Source organism: Amphiprion ocellaris, chromosome 5 (genome assembly GCF_022539595.1).
Source record: "Amphiprion ocellaris isolate individual 3 ecotype Okinawa chromosome 5, ASM2253959v1, whole genome shotgun sequence".
Lineage (NCBI taxonomy): Eukaryota > Metazoa > Chordata > Actinopteri > Pomacentridae > Amphiprion > Amphiprion ocellaris.
The window spans coordinates 1,016,451-1,037,468 of record NC_072770.1 but is presented as its reverse complement, the minus strand read 5'-3'; positions in this window follow the sequence as shown (position 1 = coordinate 1,037,468).

Genomic DNA, 21,018 nt, shown 5'->3' with positions numbered 1-21,018 from the left:
GAAACGATCGCATCATTATTTTTTTTTTGCTTGTCCTCCTTCTTCTGTTATTTTTGCACTAAACCACAACACACTTTTTTCTTCCTTTCCCGCTTTTGTTAGATATTAGTAATAACTCCACTAAGAAAGGCTTGTCTACCTGTTGTACAGCAAAGTGCCAGTGCCTAGTCTGAAGCTACTGCAGAGTGCATACTGTAGAAGTAGTGTGATTACTTCAAGCCACACCTTAAACAGCACAAGAGAAAAAATGGTGACAACAAACTCAAGCTTATACAAGCTGAGGCTGACACAATCTCAGCAAATGTTGTCACTATAAACTATGAAATTATCAAGCTCCAGTCTGCTGCTGAACAAACAGAATCTATTTTACTGTCAAACCAGCTGAAGATTGCAGATCTCCAGGACAGAGGCAGAGGGTGAACATGCATGTGGTTTGTGTTGAAGAAAGACTGGAGAGTCCGTCACCTACTTTGTTCCTCACCCTGGTTTTCATTACTGTATGGCCGCTTGTTTCTATGTGTTAATCAGCAGGATTATGCAAAAAGTCAGATTTTATGACGCTCAGTGGAGAGGAAGAGCATTAGCAAAGAAAGAACTCATTCAATTTTGATGTGCATCAGTAAAAAACTTAAAAACAGTGAAATGGGGCATTTGGTTCTCAGGGAGGACTTCTAGTTTGGACTTGTGTCTTGTGTGCAATGCTACCTTCATTTTGTTCCCCCTCTTTCTCATTTATTTCATTTCTGATGCGTACGTGGCTCACTGTAATGTGTCCTGCAAGTGACACAACTGCTCTCCTTTATTTTGGAGGAAGATGTATTTCTGCTACTTTGTGGAGCAATAATTCACCTCTCGTTACCGGACACTACCAGTGTCCCCAGACAGCGGGCACCGTAAGTTGAATGATGGGAAAATGTAGCCAGATCTGATTAATTATTTTTGTATTTCTGGTAGTGAGTCAGAATTTGAACAGGAACAGGATGAGGCTGTGTGCGTGTATGTTGTGATGATGTTTTCTTTGCACACTTTGGGTGTCTTAATACCAACCAGTGAGCAACAGAACACCTTTAGGGTGTGCTAGAGTTGGATATTTACAGCAGGAATGTAAAGCTGATGAAAAAAACATTCAGAAAATATGCGATGCAACATGTCTGCTTGAAGCAGAATCTTAAAGGAACTCCTCTTGTTGAAACTGTTGTAATGACATAGGCCAGTGTGATGTTCTCTAGTAAAGTTCTCAGTGAGTGTGTATAATTGTTTCAACGCTCATCTGGATCACATGGCATGTGCTTTAAATTGCAGTGAATTTGATATTTACAGATTTATCCATATCCAAAATGAAACAGAGACTGAAACTGGTATGAAACTGTGGGGATATGTCAGCCAAAATCACGAGTATACATAGAAGAACCAGTGTAGAGCAAACTGTGCAGATAAAAACAGTGAGACAGTCTGCAGTGGGTGTGCCTAAAGTCATATGGCAGGGTGCTGCTCAGCGTCACATGGAAGCATTAAGCTAATCCCAGTCAATTCCTCTGCAATCCTCCCAGCAGAGCTGATCAGAGGCAAAGCAGGATGAGGAGGCTTTGATTCAAGCCTTCAGTCCTATTCTCTGATCTGTGTCTGACATAGATGGAGTATAAGTGTTCATGGTAGAGGAGGAGAGAAAGTTTGAAGCTGCAAACTGAGAAATATTTAGCAAGGACTGTAATGTGCATGTGTTTGTGAGAGTAGCTTGTTCATAAAGAAAACAGTCTCTCTCTCTCTGAGTTTCATTCTGTGTTTGGGGTGTGTGACATCTTTGCTTTGCCTGTCTTCCCATGTCTTTTGACAGAAGCTGTTTGGGACTTAAAGAGTCATTAATGATTGTATAACTATCTCAGGCTTTTACCCAAGTACAGTATACCAGATTTTCTACTGTTGAATTAAAAATGTACAATTACAAGTTACAAACAACAATGTGAATTCAAGTATACAGTAGTGCCTATAAAATATTTTCACCATCACTTTCGCATTTTATTTTAACTACAGTGGATGAGCACCTTTCAGTTATAGCTGAAGTTACATCTGTGGATGGATCTGTGTCATGTTTACTGCAGGTGTCAATGGACAAACATAACCGTTGAGGAACCATCTGAGGCTACATTACTGAATATAGTCAAATATATGTTCAAGTCTTCTACTTGAAGAAGTAGAAGTGAAGGAAGGTTTTTGGATAATTATCCATATAATAATAATAAAACATGAGTAATGACCTGTTTAAAATGCCTCAGTGAAATCGACAAATAGGAAAGCCACCACCTCACCTGGGTCAGGGATACAGGGGTCAGGGGGCTCTGGCAGTAAAGGGACCTAAGCGGGTGTGGGTCCACCTCCACGCACAGTAAGGGTTTTGGAACTGAACTCCAGGAGATGGGTTGGACTCTCTCCTTGCTCAGGGTGGGAGGCTTCAGGTGGGTGTGGGGATACTCAAGAGCCCCTGGCAGAGTGCTGCTTTGTTGGAGTTCTCCCCAGAGAACGAGATGGATGGATGGATGGATGGATGGATGGATGGATGGATGGATGGATGGATGGATGGATGGATGGATGGATGTGCTTATGCACCGAACAACAGCTCCGAGTAGGGGAAGGGGTACCTGTAAGGAGTTCCATCTGGGCACTCCATCGTTCTCCTGGGTGACTTCAACACTCAACACACACTGGAGATGGAGGGGCATGATTGGGAGGAATGGCTGCCTGATCTGAACCTCAGATGTGCTTTTCTATTAGATTTCTGTGCTAGTCATAGATTGGCCATAACAAACACCACATTCAAGCATAAGGTTGCTCAGGAGTGTACCTGGTACCAGAGCACCTTAGGCCAAAGGTCCATGATCGACTTGTAGTCGTGTCATCAGACCTGTGGCTGTATATCTCAGACACTCGGGTAAAGAGAGGAGCAGAGCTGTCAACTGATCACCACCTGGTGGTGAGTTGGATCCGATGGTGGGGAAGGCTGCCACAAAGACCTGGTAAACCCAAACGTGTGGTGAGGGTGAACTGGGAACGTCTGGCAGAGACCCCTGTCTGGGGGGTTTGCAAATCCCACCTCCAGAAGAGTTTCTCGTGCATCCCAGGGGAGGTTGGGGACATGGAGTATGAGTGAGCCATGTTCAAAACTCCACTGCAGAGGCGGCTGTTAGGAGCTGCAGCCAAAAGGTCACATCAGGCCGTCCTGAAGCATGCAGTGTTTGCAGTTGTGTGTGAAGCGGCTGGGATGCGAGTCAGCACCTCCAAGTCTGAGGCCATGGTTCAACCCTCACCTATGGTCATGAGCTCTGGGTAGTGACCGAAAGAACGAGATTCAGTTCAATTCAATTCAATTTTATTTATATAGCGCCAATTACAGTCAAATTGTCTCAAGATGCTTTACAGAACCCATATGCCTGACCCCCAGAGCAAGCCCTAAGGAGACAGTGGCAAGGAAAACACACTTTTAACAGGGAAAAAAACCTCGAGCAGAACCTGGCTCTAATGTGGGGGAACCATCTGCTGCTGGCCGGGTGGGTTGAGAAGGACAGAAGAGGTAGAGAGGTAGAGATAGAGAGGTAGGGGGGGACACAAGGACCATAAAACACACAGTTTAATACATGCATGATAAGACAGATTATACATGCAAAGTACAACTAACATGGAAACTGATTATAGTTTACTGCTATGGTGTACGGCTCTGGCATTAAATATACTACATATATAGCTGGTGGTAAATTCAAAAATATGTAGATGAGCAATCAAGTATAGTGAGGGTGATGCAGAGTAGATTGATGGAAACGGGCAGCTGGAAGCAGTGGGCTGGAGGAAGGTCAGCAGCAGCAGCATCCCACAGATGGAGATTAGGCCAGTTGGTGGGAGAACCACCACAGATCTGAAGCATCCAGCTCTGGGATCAGGGACACTCGGAGAAAGGACACAGGGAGAAACAGAGTGAGTGTAATGCAATAATGGTATATATATATTAAATATAATGGTAGATAGAGAAGGGCTCAGTGCATCCAGAGAGGTCCTCCAGCAGCCTAGGCCTGTAGCAGCAGAACTAGGGGCAAACTAAAGGGACGTCCAAGAGGAAGACTCCAGCTGACCCCCTCAGGGTCCCCCAGTCAGTCCTAACTATAAGATTTGTCAAAAAGGAAGGTTTTAAGCCTGGTCTTAAAAATAGAGAGGGTGTCCGCCTCCAGAACCCAAACTGGGAGCTGGTTCCACAGGAGAGGAGCTGATAACTGAAGGCTCTGCCTCCCATTCTACTTTTAGAGATTCTAGGAACAAGTAAGCCTGCAGTCTGAGAGCGAAGAGTTCTGCTAGGACAATATGGTACTATCAGGTCTTTAAGATATGATGGAGATTGGTTGTTAAGAGCTTTATATGTCAGAAGAAGGATTTTGAATTCTATTCTAGATTTAACAGGAAGCCAATGAAGAGAAACCAGTATAGGAGAAATATGATCTCTCTTGCTAACTCCTGTCAGTACTCTGGCTGCAGCATTTTGGATCAGCTGTAGATGTTTCAGAGAGCTTTTGGGACAACCTGACACTGTACAATACTGGAGGCCAATGTAATGCCATCCAGAGTAACTATATGCTTTGAAAGCAATTCTCTAAGATGTTTGGGGCCAAATACAATGACTTCGGTCTGGTCTGAATTTAGTAGTAAGAAATTATAGGTCATCCAGGTCTTTATGTCCTGAAGACAATCTTTCAGTCTGGCTAGCTGATTAGTTTCATCTGGCTTCATAGATAAATACAATTGAGTGTCGTCAGCGTAACAATGGAAATTAATACAGTGCTTCCAAATAATATTCCTAATAATATTGCCTAAGGGAAGCGTGTATAATGTGAACAGTATTGGTCCTAAGACAGAACCCTCAGGAACTCCATGATTAACCCTAGAGATCACAGGTACAAGCAGCCAAAATGAGCTTCTGCCACACGGTGGCTGGGCTCAGCCTTAGAGATAGGGGGAGAAGGAGCTCAGAGTAGAGCTGCTGCTCCTCACGCCGAAAGGAGCCATTTGAGGTGGTTTGGACATCTGATTCAGATGGTTTTCTCAGCATGTCCGCCTGGGAGAAGACCCCAGGGCTGGTGAAGAACCTGCTTGAGGGATTGTACAGTCATGGAAAAAATGATTAGACCACCCTTGTTTTCTTCAGTTTCTTGTTCATTTTAATGCCCGATACCACTAAAAGTACATTTGTTTGGACAAATATAATGATGACAAAAATAGCTGATAAGAGTTTAATTTCAGAGATGATATCAGACATTTTCCATGGTTTTCTAGATAATAACCAATCATCAATAGCTATGGCATTGTGCTGCCATAAACAGCTTTTAGGATTCCATGTTTTCTGTCTGTTTTAGTCCCATGATCCACACAGGAGTTAGTACTGATTCATAACCATTGTTTCTGATGACTGCAGTCATGCATCTTGGCTGCTCTCCACCAGCTTCTGACATTGTTCTGCTGTCACAGCAGCCCATTCCTGTTGCACTAATTCTAACTAATCTGCTTTGTTTTGGGGCTTGTGGTTCTCCATTTAGAGTTTGATGATTTTCCACAGGTTTTCAGTTGGATTTAGATCTGGTGATTGAGCAGCCAAGGCATGGTTCTAATTAGGGCTGCAACTAACGATTATTTTATAATCGATTAATTGGCCAATTATTTTTTTCGATTAATCGATGAATCGTATAAAAAAAACGACACATTTTTAATTTCCGCCGCTTTATTCGGAAATAGAAGATTTGGACTGACCATTGTGTGCAAGTTACGTTTATTTATAAAGCATATTCAAACCCTGGTTAAGCTGATTAAAGTGAAATAAAAAGTTTCACACGCGCATGCGCACACACACACACACACACACACACACACACACACACACACACACACACACACACGTGCCCTATTACTGTCATTAATCAGCTAACAAACAAACGCTAGCATCAGAAGAGCTAGCAGAGAGACTAACGTTACGTTTCCTCACTTAAAACAGAACAAACGTAGGATAATGTAGTGACTTACCTGCTGTTGAGCTCCTTCATCCTCATCGGAGACTCCAACGTGTTTCCGTTTCAGGTGCTGCATCATCATCGTGGTGCTCCTGTTCCATCACGTACTCTTGTAAAGCTTGCATGTTACGCATGTTTTTTGTTTTGTGAAGCGTGAAATGCTCCCACACTTTTGAGGACTTCGGTCTGACTGTTTTCTCCGTGTCGGTCATGTTTGGTTGAAATTACTCTGAATTTACTTTCGCTTTGCGACCACCTCACTCTGTTCAACTCGCTCTACAGGTGGAGATATTTAAAAAAAAAAAAAAAAACTTTATTTCTATCAGCCAGCATTGACAAAGCTCTGCAGGTGAAGTAAACGGCTCCGCAACATGGCGAGTGACGCACGAATCGCGCGACACAACGAATCGATAATGAAATTTGTTGCCAACGCTTTTAATAATCCATTATTATCGATTTTATCGATTCGTTGTTGCAGCCCTAGTTCTAATGTTCTGGTTCTCCATCCAGGTTTTAACTGACCTTGCCTGGTAAGGGGCATCGTCTTGTTGGAAAATCCAGTCATTGGAGGCAGGAAAGAGTTTTCCAGCTGATGGAAGAAGACGGTTTCCAGGAGTAGTCCTGTACATGACCTTGCTCATTTGACCTGTTACACCCAGACTGAAACTACCCCAGATGGTCACTGATCCACCCCCATGTTTTACTGTAGGGCCAGACAGTCTGGTTTGTAGCTTCTCCAGGCTTCCTCCTAACCAGTAAGTTGGCTGGAGTGGACATCAACTGAAAACTGGATTCATCCCTGAAGAGAACCTTAGTCCAATCATCAACAGTCCAATCCTTGTGATCCCAGCAAAGAGTAACCAGCTTTCCTCTGCCTTTCCTTGATGAAGGGCTTCTTCCTGCCCTGTGTGACTTCAGACCAGCTTCAACAAGTCACTTTCCAACTTTCCTTGAAGAACAAATCACATTTCTCCACAGTGTCCACTGATTTTTAAGGTCCCTGGAGGTCTGACGACGATTCCTGACAGGAATGGGTGAGTGACGGTCATCTGGTGGGTAGAAAGATATTTCCTGACCAGCTAGCAGTTTGGTAGAACCATGTTGGGCTTATTTATTCTTGGTGTAATGAATGGCTGTCTTGGAGATCTTCAGTTTTTTCTCTACCTGTCTCTCACTCATGATGGTTGCCTTTGTGGCTTCACATAATTCTTTAGTTTGAGGCATTATGTGAGAGCTGACAACTTCTGAGTTGTGCTACGGCTTGAATGTCAGCAGGAAACCACTCTAGGCCTTTACATGTTCAGTCCTGCTGATGACATGAAATGTCCTCTTATATACTCTGGGATACAATGAAGCTGAAGCAGGTCAAACAGGACATAAAATATAATTGAATCAGCTGCATTTTTTGTCGTGTTCATTGTATTCTATAGGTAATATACCTTCAGTGGTAGCAGGTATTAAAATGAACAAGAAATTGAAGAAAACAAGTGTGGTCTAGTAATTTTTTCCACGACTGTAGATCTTGTCTGGCGAGGGAATGCCTCAGGATCCCCCAAGAATAACTGGAAAACGTTGCTGAGGGAGAGACGTCTGGAATTACTCATTTTGTCTGCTGCCTCTGCGATCGACCTCTGACAAGCAGAAGAAAATAGATGAATGGATGAATAATAAAACTCTGTAATATGTTCTCAGCTGTTAATTGTCTTGAGTAATTCATTTGTCACTAGTACTGATGAGATTTTTTATCCAGTTCAGAAAACAACATTGGATACATAGACCTTAGATGCATCAATTTTAAATAATAATGTATTTCTACCACCCTGTCCTGACCCCATGTTTTATAATTATTTGACCAACGGTCATACTTAATGACTTACAATAATGAGGATAGGGTTTTTCCATCATTTACATGGCTGTATGTGAGGATCTTTTCTTTTTTTTAAAAATGTGTGTAGCTATGTAGCCACTAGTATGCAGTATGGAGGGATGGTGGGGATTTTTCTGCTTTGTTCCATTACAGACATCTTGCTATGCTCTGGAAAGTGATACACTACCTTAGACATTATACATTTTAATAAATAAATAAATAAATAAATAAATAAATAAAATTGACCTCAATCACATAATTTCAAAATGTAAATGCAAGTTTTTGCTCAGTGAAATCCAAATTTTGATATTTTGATCTTATACTGATCTGCTGGGTGGCAAACCGACAAGTCAGTAATATTTCGGATATAACACAAGTTCAAATGATTAGAACTCACTAAATATAACTGATTTCATAAATGTCTTATAATTAAGATAAGTGCATGTCTATGTGTGTGTCCTTATATTGTGTCTAGTGGTTGCATTTGCCCTGGATTGAGTACGCACTTAATCCACACAGTGTGTGTGACACTTTCAGTCACAAGCCACAAATTTGGAGTACCTTCTTGTTAAAAATTGATTTAAATGTACAAAGTGAAAATACTGTTTCCAAAAGTATGTGATAGATACCAAGGTATATATTGATTCTTAATTTGGTAATTTTGCTAATGGTTGGCATGTGATGAGGATTATTGAGTTAAGTACTTGATTACTCACACACACACACACACACACACACACACACACACACACACACACACACACACACACACACACACCGTTTGCAACCATGGCAATAACCGCAATAATGAGGCAGCCCATTGGTAGAGGAAGAAGAAAGGGACAAAAGAAGGCGTGGAGGAGGGGAGAGAGGAGGCGACATGAAGGTGAAAGGTTTAGAGATGAGGAGATTTACAGGATGGGGAGACAGTGTGAGGTAATATAAGGGTAGGAGGACAGGATACCCTGGTTGATAACACTTTATATACAAAATACTTTGTTCAGCATCAGGCTGTGGAGAATTCAGAACTCTGTTTACATCTGGTTGTTACACTGGAAAAATGCCCCTCACAAAACAAGAAAAAAAAACTTTTTTCAAAGAACATTTACCTTGAAATAAGTGAAAAAAATCTGCCAATAGAATGAGTGAAAAATGGCTTGGTAAGATTTCTTGAAATAAGATATGATATTTAGAATCTTGAGATCTCAAAATTAGCCCGGAAAACTAATTTTAAACTCTATTTTACCAGGATTGTCAAGCTTAGGTGTCTTAAAATAAGCCAGACATGCTAAAAAAAAATAGCAGTTTTCAGTCGAAAATAGATTTTTGCTTTTATGTAACCTCCTAATTTGAGATGTATTAACCCTCCTGTTGTCTTCATTTACGGGAACCAAAAAATATTGTTTCCTTGTCTGAAAAAAATCCAAAAAATCTGCAAAAAAATCCCCCAAATTTCAGAAAATTTGCAAAACCTTCAGGAAGAAAACTCCAATAATTCCTTGAATGTTTCCCTTAAAAGTTTTATTTAAAAAAAAAAAAAAAAAATCCCCCCAAATTTGGCAAGAAAATTCTAGTAAATATTTTCAAAAAATGAGTAAAAATCTTCCAAGAGAATCAAGAGAATTAAAATACTGCATGATACAGTATACTACACATTAATAGGTTGAGGATTCTGATTGTGTGACAGACTATGTTTACTGACACTGGGAGGATCACACAAAGACACAAAGACTGTTAACAAGTCCCTGAGGAGAAGAGCCAGAGAGCAGGTGGAGGAGGAGGAGGAGGAGGAGGAGGAGGAGGAGGAGGAGGAGGAGGAGGAGGAGGAGGAGGAGGAGGAGGAGGAGGAGGAGGAGGAGGAGGGTGGGGGAGAAAAAATCCATCATGGCTTTGCATTAAATATTCATGCAATATTCACTGACAGCAGTAAATGTATGGCTAAAGCCAGTGAAACATCATGACCACTGTGAGAAAGATTAAATGACTGCGTGTCTATGTGAGAATAAAAACTCTGCACAGCACATCTTTCCACCAGCCAAACTCCCAACTCCAAACACCGTTCCTCACTTCTCACAAGTCTCAGGATTTCACTACTGTACATCTTTTGTTCCAGAATCACACAATATTTACATGAATTTCTACTGATTTATTTCACTAACACTAACCAAGCAGTTGCCTTATTCTCGTTGTCTACTTGCCCTTTTTCATTATATTTTACCCTATTTTGACATTGCACCTGCAGAGAAAGGCAGTGGGAATAGATGCAACGTAAATGAAGCTGACCTGAATGGGTGAATGGATTTCATAAAAACTGTGTGGAAACAGCTGAGCAGCCATAGTGAGCTGATAGATGAAGAGGCTCTTACACACCTGGCTGTGTTATCATGTTTTGTGGGTGTATACTATTACACTGATTGCTCATAGCATATCAGTTTGCATTAAAATGAAGTTTCACAGTATTTTGTTCTTTGCAATGGAATTGTGAAAAATTGTGAGAAAGTTTGACATTTTAGATCAGTTCTTTAAAAAAGAAATATTTCACTTTATTTGTAAAGTAGAAAGGTCTGTGTTTTTTTTAGTTTGAATGATTATGACTTACAGCTCATGAAAATCAGAAATCCAATATCCCAGAATATTAGAATATTTCCTCAGACTAATACAAACTGAAATGTCCAGCATCTTAAAGCTGCATTCATCTATACAGTCAGCACTTCGTTATGGCTCCTTTCCCACAAGTTTCTGCATCACTCCATGGCAGTGATCAGCCTGTGGCTCTGCTGACGTGTTATTTGATAGCAGCCTTCAGCTCGTCTGCATTTTTGGGTCCAGTGTTTCTCATCTTCCTCATATTTTCCCATATTCACTTCTATGGGGTTCAGGTCAGGTGAGCTGGCTGGCCAATCAAGCACAGTAACATCATGGTCAGCAAATCATTTGGTAATAGTTTAGACACTGTGGGCAGGTGCTACGTCCTGCTGGAAAAGGAAATCACATAAAACTGATGGAAGCTTTAAGTGCTCTAAAATCTCCTGAGTTGCAGCGTTGACTTTAGACTTGATAAAACGCAGTGGACCAACACCAGCAGATGACATGACACCAGAAAGCATCACAGACTGTGGAAACTTCACAGTAGACCTCTAACACCTCACAACCTGACCTCTCTACTCCTCTTTCAGACTCTAGGACTTTGATTTCCAAATAAAAAAATGGCAAAAAATAAGCAAAGTTTACTTTCATCTGAAAAGAGGAAAGGGCTGCACAGTGGTGTAGTGGTTAGCACTTTCGCCTTGCAGCAAGAAGGTCCCTGGTTCACGTCCCGGCTTTCCCGGGATCTTTCTGCATGGAGTTTGCATGTTCTCCCTGTGCATGCGTGGGTTTTCTCCGGGTACTCCGGCTTCCTCCCACAGTCCAAAAATATGCTGAGGTTAATTGATCATTCTAAATTGCCCGTAGGTGTGAATGTGAGAGTGATTGTTTGTCTCTGTATGTAGCCCTGTGACAGACTGGTGACCTGTCTAGGGTGTCCCCTGCCTTCACCTGAGTCAGCTGGGATAGACTCCACCCCCCCCATGACCCTAGTGAGGATTAAGCGGTGTATAGATAATGGATGGATGGATGGATGAAAAGAGGACTTAGAACCTTTTCCTCATTAGATAAGATGCTGCTGAAGTTGTCTCTGGTTCAGGAGTGATTTTAGGATCAACAGTTGCAGCTCCTTTCCTGAAGACTTCTGCGTTTCATAGCTCTTGATGCTCTGACACCAGCCTCAGTCCTTGTGAAGCTCCCCCAAGGTTCTGAGTCAACTTTCCTGACAATCCTCTCAAGGCTGCAGTCATCTCTGTTGCTCGTGCATCTTTTTCTACTACGCTTTTCCATCCAGTCAGCTTTCCATTACTATGCTCTGATACAGCACTCTGCTAACAGCTAACAGATCTTCTGGGTCTCCTTGTTGAGGGCGTCACTGATCATCTTCTGGACAACTTTTAGGTCTGCAATCTTCTCCATGACTGAGGTTGTGTCTACTGAACAAGACCCAAGATACACTGTATTTAGAAATTTTTGAATAATAATTTATTCAAACTCAAAATGAAACATTTCAATCAAACAGATTTCTGATTTCCACAAGGTATAAGCTATAATCAGCAAAATTCTAATTAAAAAAAAAGCTTGAAATATTTCACCTCATGATTAATGAGTCAAGAATATCTTAGTTTTTCTACTTTTATAGCTGGTGGAAAATATGGAATTGTTTCACAATGTTCAGAATGTTTAAGAAGCACTAATCTTACCTATCACCACCAGTACTGCAGATCAACCATTAGTGAAATCTAAAATATTATAACAAAACAAGAACCGCAGAGAAGACAGACCGGAAATCACATTTATTAATTGTTCTTGTCATGGTCATATATGATCTTTTTTATATCAAATAACCATTTAAAAGTGATATATAAAGACTTGCTGCTCAAAATAGATCTAAAAATGTGCTTTTTTTTAACTGCCTACTGAAGACACACATGTACTCTTTGGCTTTTATTGGTAGTTGTGTGCTGACACCTTGATATATGGCATTGTTTATCTTGCTCTGTAGATTTCCTTACAGATTATGTCTTGTTTCCTATTTTGAACTGTGAAGCACTTTGGTCAACCTTGGATGTTTTTTTTTTTTTGTTTGTTTGTTTTTTAAAATGTGCTATATAAATAAAGTTGATTTGACTCTCTAAAGGGGGTAATGATAAAAATGATTAGAATATTTTTCTGCTTGAAAACCCCTCAACAAAGCTGAATGAACTGGAGACTGGTGTTCTGGGACTGTAGGACTGATTGGGCAATGTGTTTCCACAAATAGAAATAACAGTTGCTACTGAAAGGAGGTGAGAGCCCAGCTGAAGTGGCAGACTGTGAAAAGAAGCAGTAACAGGAAACCAACAGAACAAGAATGAGTAACTGGACTGAATTCAGGTGGTTGCCTCTAACAAGTTGAGGGATTTATATATATATATATATATATATATATATATATATATATATATATATATATATATATGGTCCTGATAACAGCTTCATTCTTGCTGTCGTTGTTTTTAAGGACTTTTCAACAGTCTCTTTAGTTGTTGAGTTCCAGATAGTTTCTAGCTGTTCCCAGAGACTTGCTTTGGATGAAACTTTTGTGCAATCTGTTTTTGAATTCAATCCCAGATCTGTTCAATAGGATTCAAGTCTGGACATTGACTTGGCCAATCCACCAATTCCAGGACTCCAGATTCTTTTTTCTTGGTCCAGTAGTTTCTTCACAGCTCTGAAGTCTGCTTGGGGTCATTGTCTTCTTGGTTTATGAAGCCATGACCATCAGGTTCAGTCCAGAAGGGATTCCATGATGCACCAAGATGTTGTGGAAGACTTTCTTGTTCATGATACCATCCATTTGAACTAATTTTTCCATGCCATTTCCACAAATGGAACCACATACTTTAATGGAATCTCCACTGCGTTTCACTGTGGATGTAATGCATCTAGCATCAAACCATTCTCCAGCTTTTCTGTGGACATAAACATGATGATGCTGAAAGAAGAGTTCAGACTTGGACTCATCAATCCAGAGTACCTTCTTCCAGTCATCTGCAGTCCAGTGTTTGTGCTCCCTGAAGCCTCAATAATGTCTTCTTAGCAGCTGTTCTTCCCTTTAAGTCTTGTTCCTTCAGTCTTCTGCTGATGGTTATTCTGGAGACTTTCTCAGATTCTGATCTAGAAGCATTAATCTCTGACTGAATATCAGCAGAGGTCTTCCTTCTGTCTCTAGGGCTTCAAATCCTGAGGCACCTGACATCTGTTTCAGTTAGCTTTCATTTTCAGCCTCTTCCTGGGTGCATTTTGTACTACTCTCTGCAATCCAGTCCATGACATACTGACCACACTGTGAGAACATTTTATGTCTCAAAGACCATCCAGCATCATGAACAGCTTTGATTCTGATGGATCAGTAATAAAAACTGCTGTCCCATACTCCTTACTATTATACTTGACTATGTGTTGTGTTTTTAGTTTTATTTATGTAGTTTGTACAGGTTTAATCTTATGGTTTATATATAGTCCCAATCTGATCTGCTGCTGATTTACATGAGACTTTTTGTAAAATGGAGGCTTGAAACATAAACAGAGATCTTGAGCATATTTCACCAGCCCTGTTGTAACAGAAGCTAGTGGAGACTGAGTACAAACTCATGTATTCATGAGGGAACATGAAATAAATGAGTGTGTTTCTGTGAGTCCCTGTGCAGACTTAAGGCTGCTGGACACTGCTGTCTTCCCTGTGGACTTTTGTCTCTGCCTCTGCTGCTGCCTGCTCTCAGACACTTTCCTGGAAAGACACAGTTAAACTTGAACAAGTCTGATTCCAGATTGACTGTGACGTCTACTCCCTGAGTTTGTACTTCTGAGTTGTATGTGCCAAGTCCATACTTAGTACTTGGTTTTGTGAAATGTCTGTTTTTTTGTATGAAACCCCAACCATGAAGACTTCAATGGCTTTTTAGATAAATGTTGACGTTGACTATACAACAATATATTATACAAAGACACTCTATATGTCATAGTTTGTATCACATTTAAAGAGGTCCTTTCATTCATTGGTTGCCTTTATTTTTTCACCATTGGTTTACACATTTTTACAAATACAGTGTGGGGAGTGATGCCATATGGTTCCAAAGTCTTAATCTACCTAATCTTCTGAGCCTGCAACAAGATAATCAAGTCTTCTGTTCAGAGTATTCAATCTGAACCTGAGCATAACCTAAGTGAGGAAAACAGCATTAAAAAAAGAACACTGTACATGGACATCAACAGGAACATGAACAGAGAGGGGAGGTGGTGTCTGTGGAGCAACTGCCAGCTTGAAGAGAGTGTTTGTTGTAAAGATACGATACAACTTTATTCATCCACAGGGACACTGTTGTGCCAGATATTACCCAGAAAACAAATTTACAAAACGTGACAAAATGCAGTTCCAAACCGAAAAGCAATAAGGTGTGATACATGACTGAAAACTGTCAGCTAAAATAAGTTTACAATAGAAAAGTGTGAAGTAACACTATTAATGATTCTGAAGTTGTAAAGAAATATCACACAAAATGAAATATTGCATATGAAGATGAAATATGGACATGAAACTAAAATATTACACATGATAATGAAATAATGCACATTAAATTGAAATATTGCACTTGAAAAATTATGGCACAATACTGAAACTGATAGAGCATAAATTACTGAATAAAGTAATATTGCAAATGACACTGATATCATTGTTCACATCTAAGTGTCTAATGGTTTTGCTGTCGTTCCTACAGAGGGAGGGAGGCGTTATGTGGTTTGATGACTGGTAGAAAAGATCTCTTGTGGTTTCGGTGCTGCACCTTGGTGGTCTCCATTTTCTGTCACCAGCCACTCCATGATAACAGAAGGATATAACAATATGGAACAAACTACTGTTATATTAAGATAAAATGTTCTTGAATATCACAAATTTCAGAGATTAATATCCGCCACCAGCATATACTTTATAAAAATATACTGTAAAAGACATTGAAAGATGCTTATTACAGATATCGTGTGTATCACAGCGCACACAAACTTTGACAGCTTTTCTCCTCTGAAATGCTTTACACTCCACCCTCGTCTGTGACCAGGAGTGTGCTGGTGCACCAAATCACAACCAGGTCATCAGTAAGCAAGGAAAACTATCAGCCCATGTTCAGGAATAAGTTGTCGACTTTCTAACTAGACTCAGCTATTAGACACTAATCAACCACAACACTAACACCACTGACAGATAAAGTCATCTGGAGCATGCAGTCTTTCTATGAGCAGTTTTGATTTGGTAGGGCAACATCTCCAGAGGATTTGAGATTAGTGAGCGAACTTCAGGTTTAAGTCTGAACCTTCAGGACTACAACGGTGGGTCATATCTTACTGGGGTGCATTACCATGGTAACTCATGCTGATGCCTAGCATGCTCCACTGCAGGTTATGTTTGCAAAAAGAGATCAATGCGCACTAAAACCCCATCTACTGACCAATCAACTCTCTTGTAAAATAGCATCACAATTTGTCAAAGCTCCAGCAGTGCTCGGTTTTTAAGGTGGTATGTGAGAGGGTCCCTGAGGAGGACGAGAGTTTTTAGAGATGCAGTTTTAAAGCACCTCATTGTCGTACAGTCTTTCATTTATATTGACACTATCCTAAAACAGACACTGATTTAAAAAAAAAAAAAACAAATCCTTGTACTTTTTTAATTTTAGAAGGTTTGCAGTAAGCCTACCTATTCCTTTCAATGACATAATATTTGCTCTTTCTTTGCTCCCAAAGCCATTTAACAGCACCAAGCGGCTGAGAGGCTAAAAGCTAAAACTGTCTCACACTATATAAGAATATCACTCTAAATGTGAGATTCCCCAATTCATCCAAACACTACCATGAAAATAGTTTTATTCTTTACATAATCTGTCTTTTTTGTGAGTAGCATTAAAGGAATGTATTTGTAATTTTGGTATACTAACTTGTGTTGCATATCCATAATTTATTTGAATTGTTTTGTAAGAAACCTACAACTAAGCCGTTTATACAAAATTAAGACATTATTCTAATCAAGCCTCATATTAGGAAGTGATATGTTCACATACTGGGCAATTTGTTGCCAGATTTATTCATGGTTTTGGCTGCAGCAGTATTACCAGACATCTGCGTTCCTTTTAGTCTGTGGTATTTTGAAATTCCTCACATTGGTTTAGGATTACAGTGTGTTTTCCCTGTCAGGAATCTTAACCAGACTATCTTTATCACTGGTCATCTGGTACCAACACTGCCTCTTTATGTGATTCAGCTCAGAGATAGATGCACAAACCCTGGGTTGACTTAAGGCCAGTTTATGCTTTCCACATGTGCATGCATGTCCACAAGGACAGGCATGATGTAAACTTTGTCATCCACCCAAATCTGCAACGGTCTGTGCAGACCCTTCTGTTTGCCTGCAGGCCAAAATGTGACCCTCTGTCCCACCACAAGCATTGAAAAACACACAGATAAAGACAACAAATAGTGCTCAAAACAAATGCTTGTTTAAAGGAGAGACTGTAGAAAGAGATTCACTGTCATCCTCACTTTTAGAGTTCACCATTAAAAGAGCTGCAGTTAAAGTAGTGGCTGCTTGACTTTGGAGGAGGTTTGATTTGTACATTCATTCCATCAAATGACAGTGGGAAATTCTAAGTTCTCCAGAAATCCTGTGCCATGTCCCATATGAGGGGCAATGTGTCAGCCTGTGCAGACCAGAGTGAACCTATTGTAGTATGAACAAAACGGCATCTCGATGCTGGTAGAAAACTGTTAATCCTGTGTTATATTAATTTTACCAATCAGTGCAGCTGCTTCTTTCTAACAAGACCTGCAGAAATATATATTTTCCAATCTGTGTTCCATCAGCTGCAGTATCAGCATTGTAAGTGGAGTGGCAGCAAATGAGGACCAAACATGAACGCATATGTGATTTCTGATTCACCAGCTGAATACATGTACATACGAGACAACGCAATGCAAAGAGTGTGTGATACCGTAACGGCACTGCTTCATACAGTAGTTTTAGTAGCGTACAGCTCAACAGGTTTACAGATAAAACATATTCCCTCAGCTCAGAATGTGTATTGCTCATAAAGAATCTTCAGGAAAAGATTTAATTTGGATTAACACCAAAAAGTTAAAAGTTTTAAGAACACCCCAATTTTTCCAATTTTTATTGTAAATTCTGCATGTTAATGTCTTATTGTTCTCTGAAATGAAAGCAATGAACAAATAAACAAATTAAGTTTAAAAAATCAATTTACAAACCAAAATGTGTTCTAAGCTGAACACGCTCATTCTTTCCATGATGGAAATCAAACATTCTTCAGAAAGTTCTTCCAACTCTGTAACAGAAGTTCCCATAAATGTGTGGCTCTTGTAGGTTGCTTTGCTTTCACTCTTCTGTCCAGTTCATCCCAAACCAGCTCCATGGGGTTTAAGTCTGGAGACTGTGCTGCTACTCCATGTTTTCAAGCTCACCATCTGGTTCTTTGTTCCTAAGGTAGTTCTGGTTCTTATGTTCTGGGTCATTATCTGCTGTAGAATGAACCCCTGACGAATTAGAACATACCAGAAGGTTCTGCATGGAGCTGCAGAATGCTGTGGTAGCCATTTAGGTTCAGGGTTCCTCTCACTCTGTACAAGAACCGACCCATGATCCAGCAGAACAGCCCCAGACCATCATGCTTCCTCCTCCATGTTGGACAGTTGATGTTCCACACTGAGGAACCATCCTTTCTCCTACTGGATGGCTACAAAAATCCTGCTGATGAACCAAAGATTTCAAATGTTGATCCATCAGTCCATAATACCTTCTTCCAGTCTTCAGTAGTCCATTGGTGGTGTTTCATGGTCCAGTCCAGCCTCTTTTTCTGATTCTGATGTCGTAGCAACAGCTTTCTGCTGCAACTCCAAGTCTTCTCTTCACAGTTAAACTGAGACTTCTTCCTATGATCACTATGAAGCTGATTGAAGCTGTTGTCCTCTGAGCTCCTATCACCAAGCTGTTGACTCTCACAAACTTGTCTTCTGATCCTGTTGTGGCTTTGGTTCTTCCAGACTTCTTCCTGTCAGAGTTTCTCCAGTTTCTGAGCCTTATGATGGTGAAGAAAACTGGACTGACCGACACCTTGACTTTCTTCACAGTTTCTCTGTAGGAAAGACCTACATTTATAAGTGTTATGATGGTCTGTCTCTCTTCTATTGTTAATTGTCTTTTCCTCTCCATTTGTATAGCAACATGCCTTCACTACTTTCTGCACTTTCTACACAGACGTGCAGAAAGTAGTGAAGGCCAAATTGCCAACAAGTGCTCAGCATCTCTGGGAACTCCTTCAAGACTGTTGGGAAGCCATTTCAAGGGGATTACCTCATGAAGCTCATTGAGAGAATGCCAAGAGTTTGCAAAGCAGTCATCAATGACTATTTTGAAGATTCCAAAATACAAAACATGTTTTGACGTCTTTCACACTTATTGTCACAGGCAATAAGTCTGAACCCAGAGTGCAGGCAAACAGCAGGTGAAGACAGATCAGAATTAACAGAGACATTTTATTATAATAACCAAGGGGATATAAGCAAACAGAACTGATTATGCTAACCAAACTCCAGTCTAAAATCTAAGGATTTTACCAAGAGCTAAACTATGTTCAAAAATTGAAAAACCAATGGTAATTGCAAGACAAATAATAAGGACTAGCACAGGGATAAACAAAACGGCTAAACTCACAGCCATGAACACTAAGCCAGGAGGGAGGGGCATGCAGGCTCAGAGGACTGGCAAACTGAGACATGTGCCGGTGCAGCGGAGGCAAATGTATACATATATATATATATATATATATATATATATATATATATATATATATATATATATATATATATATATATATATATATATATATATATATAATTATGTAAATGCAAACCAAATCCTGGAGTAAACTAAAACGCCATAACCAAATAAGGACATGTGTTACCAGGAGCAGAGAGAGTGATTACTATGCAGTCAGCTCTTAAGTAACCCAGGAACACACTGGGGCCCACAGGTGCTTCTGATTACAATAATCAACCACTCCCAAAACCAACAGAAAACTAGAGTCTCCCTCAAGACGACCTCAGAGTCATCACAACACCAGCCTGTCTATGTAGCTCGTTCCATGAATATGTAGCTAGCATTTCCTGCCATGTTGGCATATTTTAGGTTAACATTACTTGATTAGCATGACAGCATTTTGATGCTAGATGCATTGCACTCACAGTGAAACACAATGGAGATTCCATCATGGTATGTGGTTCCATTTGTGGAAACGGCATGGACAAATTAGTTCAAATGGATGCTATCATGAACAAGAAGGTCTAACACAACATCTTGGTGCATCATGGAATCCATTTGTTGCATTAATAAATGCATCTGTGCAATTTAGACAGTGTGCAGGAGCCTGTTTGACCATTCCCTACCTCATGAAATAGATGTGTGAAGAGCTCCTGCAGGTTTAAATCATGGCAAGTTCATTGGTCCCAGCATAGGAAATGAGGCTACATCAGCTATACCTTCACACCGACATCTACAGAACCACACCTGCCTGACATTCATGTTGTTCACATCTCTGCTGTCTAACTTCCTCCAAACAAATATTTCTCCTAAAATCAGGCCCGAAACTTCTCTTGACAAGCCATTTAGTAGAGCCTCGTTGTCAGTGTTATTATAATGACCTCTAGCAACTATATCAGTGGACGTATAGGAACTATAGGGACTTTTACGTTCTGGCTACAGTAAACAACTAAAGTTGCTGCAACTAGGACAAACAAGGATTTTAGCAAAGCTGTGTGTGTGTGTGTGTGTGTGTGTGTGTGTGTGTGTGTGTGTGTGTGTGTGTGTGTGTGTGTGTGTGTGTGTGTGTGTGTGTGTGAGAGAGAGAGAGAGAGAGAGAGAGAGAATGCATGTCTGTGTCAGAAAACCAGTTCGCAGCAGCTTAATGAAGTGTCTGTTTGTTTGTGTTTATTTACAACTGCTCAACAAATCTGCCGTGTCATTACTTCCATAGTCTGTGAGGCTGCAGTCCTCACCCATCATCCACCTCTCTGGTTATATAACCCTCATCCTACCCTTGATGCTGTTTGATCTCTCATTCTGCTTAAGAAGCTGTTCCTCTGCCATCACTTGGGTGGGGTTTAATCTGCAGAAACAGCTAGTTGTCCATCCTCTTGTATTTCAAGACATCTGCCAGAAACAGATTACGGTGGGCAGTCTTGATTCTTTGAGTACCCTAGCTGAATAGAAAATGCTGCTCATGTAGTTGTCAGAATAAGAATTTTATATGTTTTGAATTATTATAAAGATTTCTTCTCAGTTCATACCTTGCTGTAAAGTCTTAGAAGAGATGCTTTGAGACCATTATTAGTTACTTTGAAAAGCATTTTCTTACCTTGTGTCTGGTTTTGATGTTCCATTTGAATAGAAGCTTTGTTGGTTGCCCTCTCAAATACTCTCCAATCAAA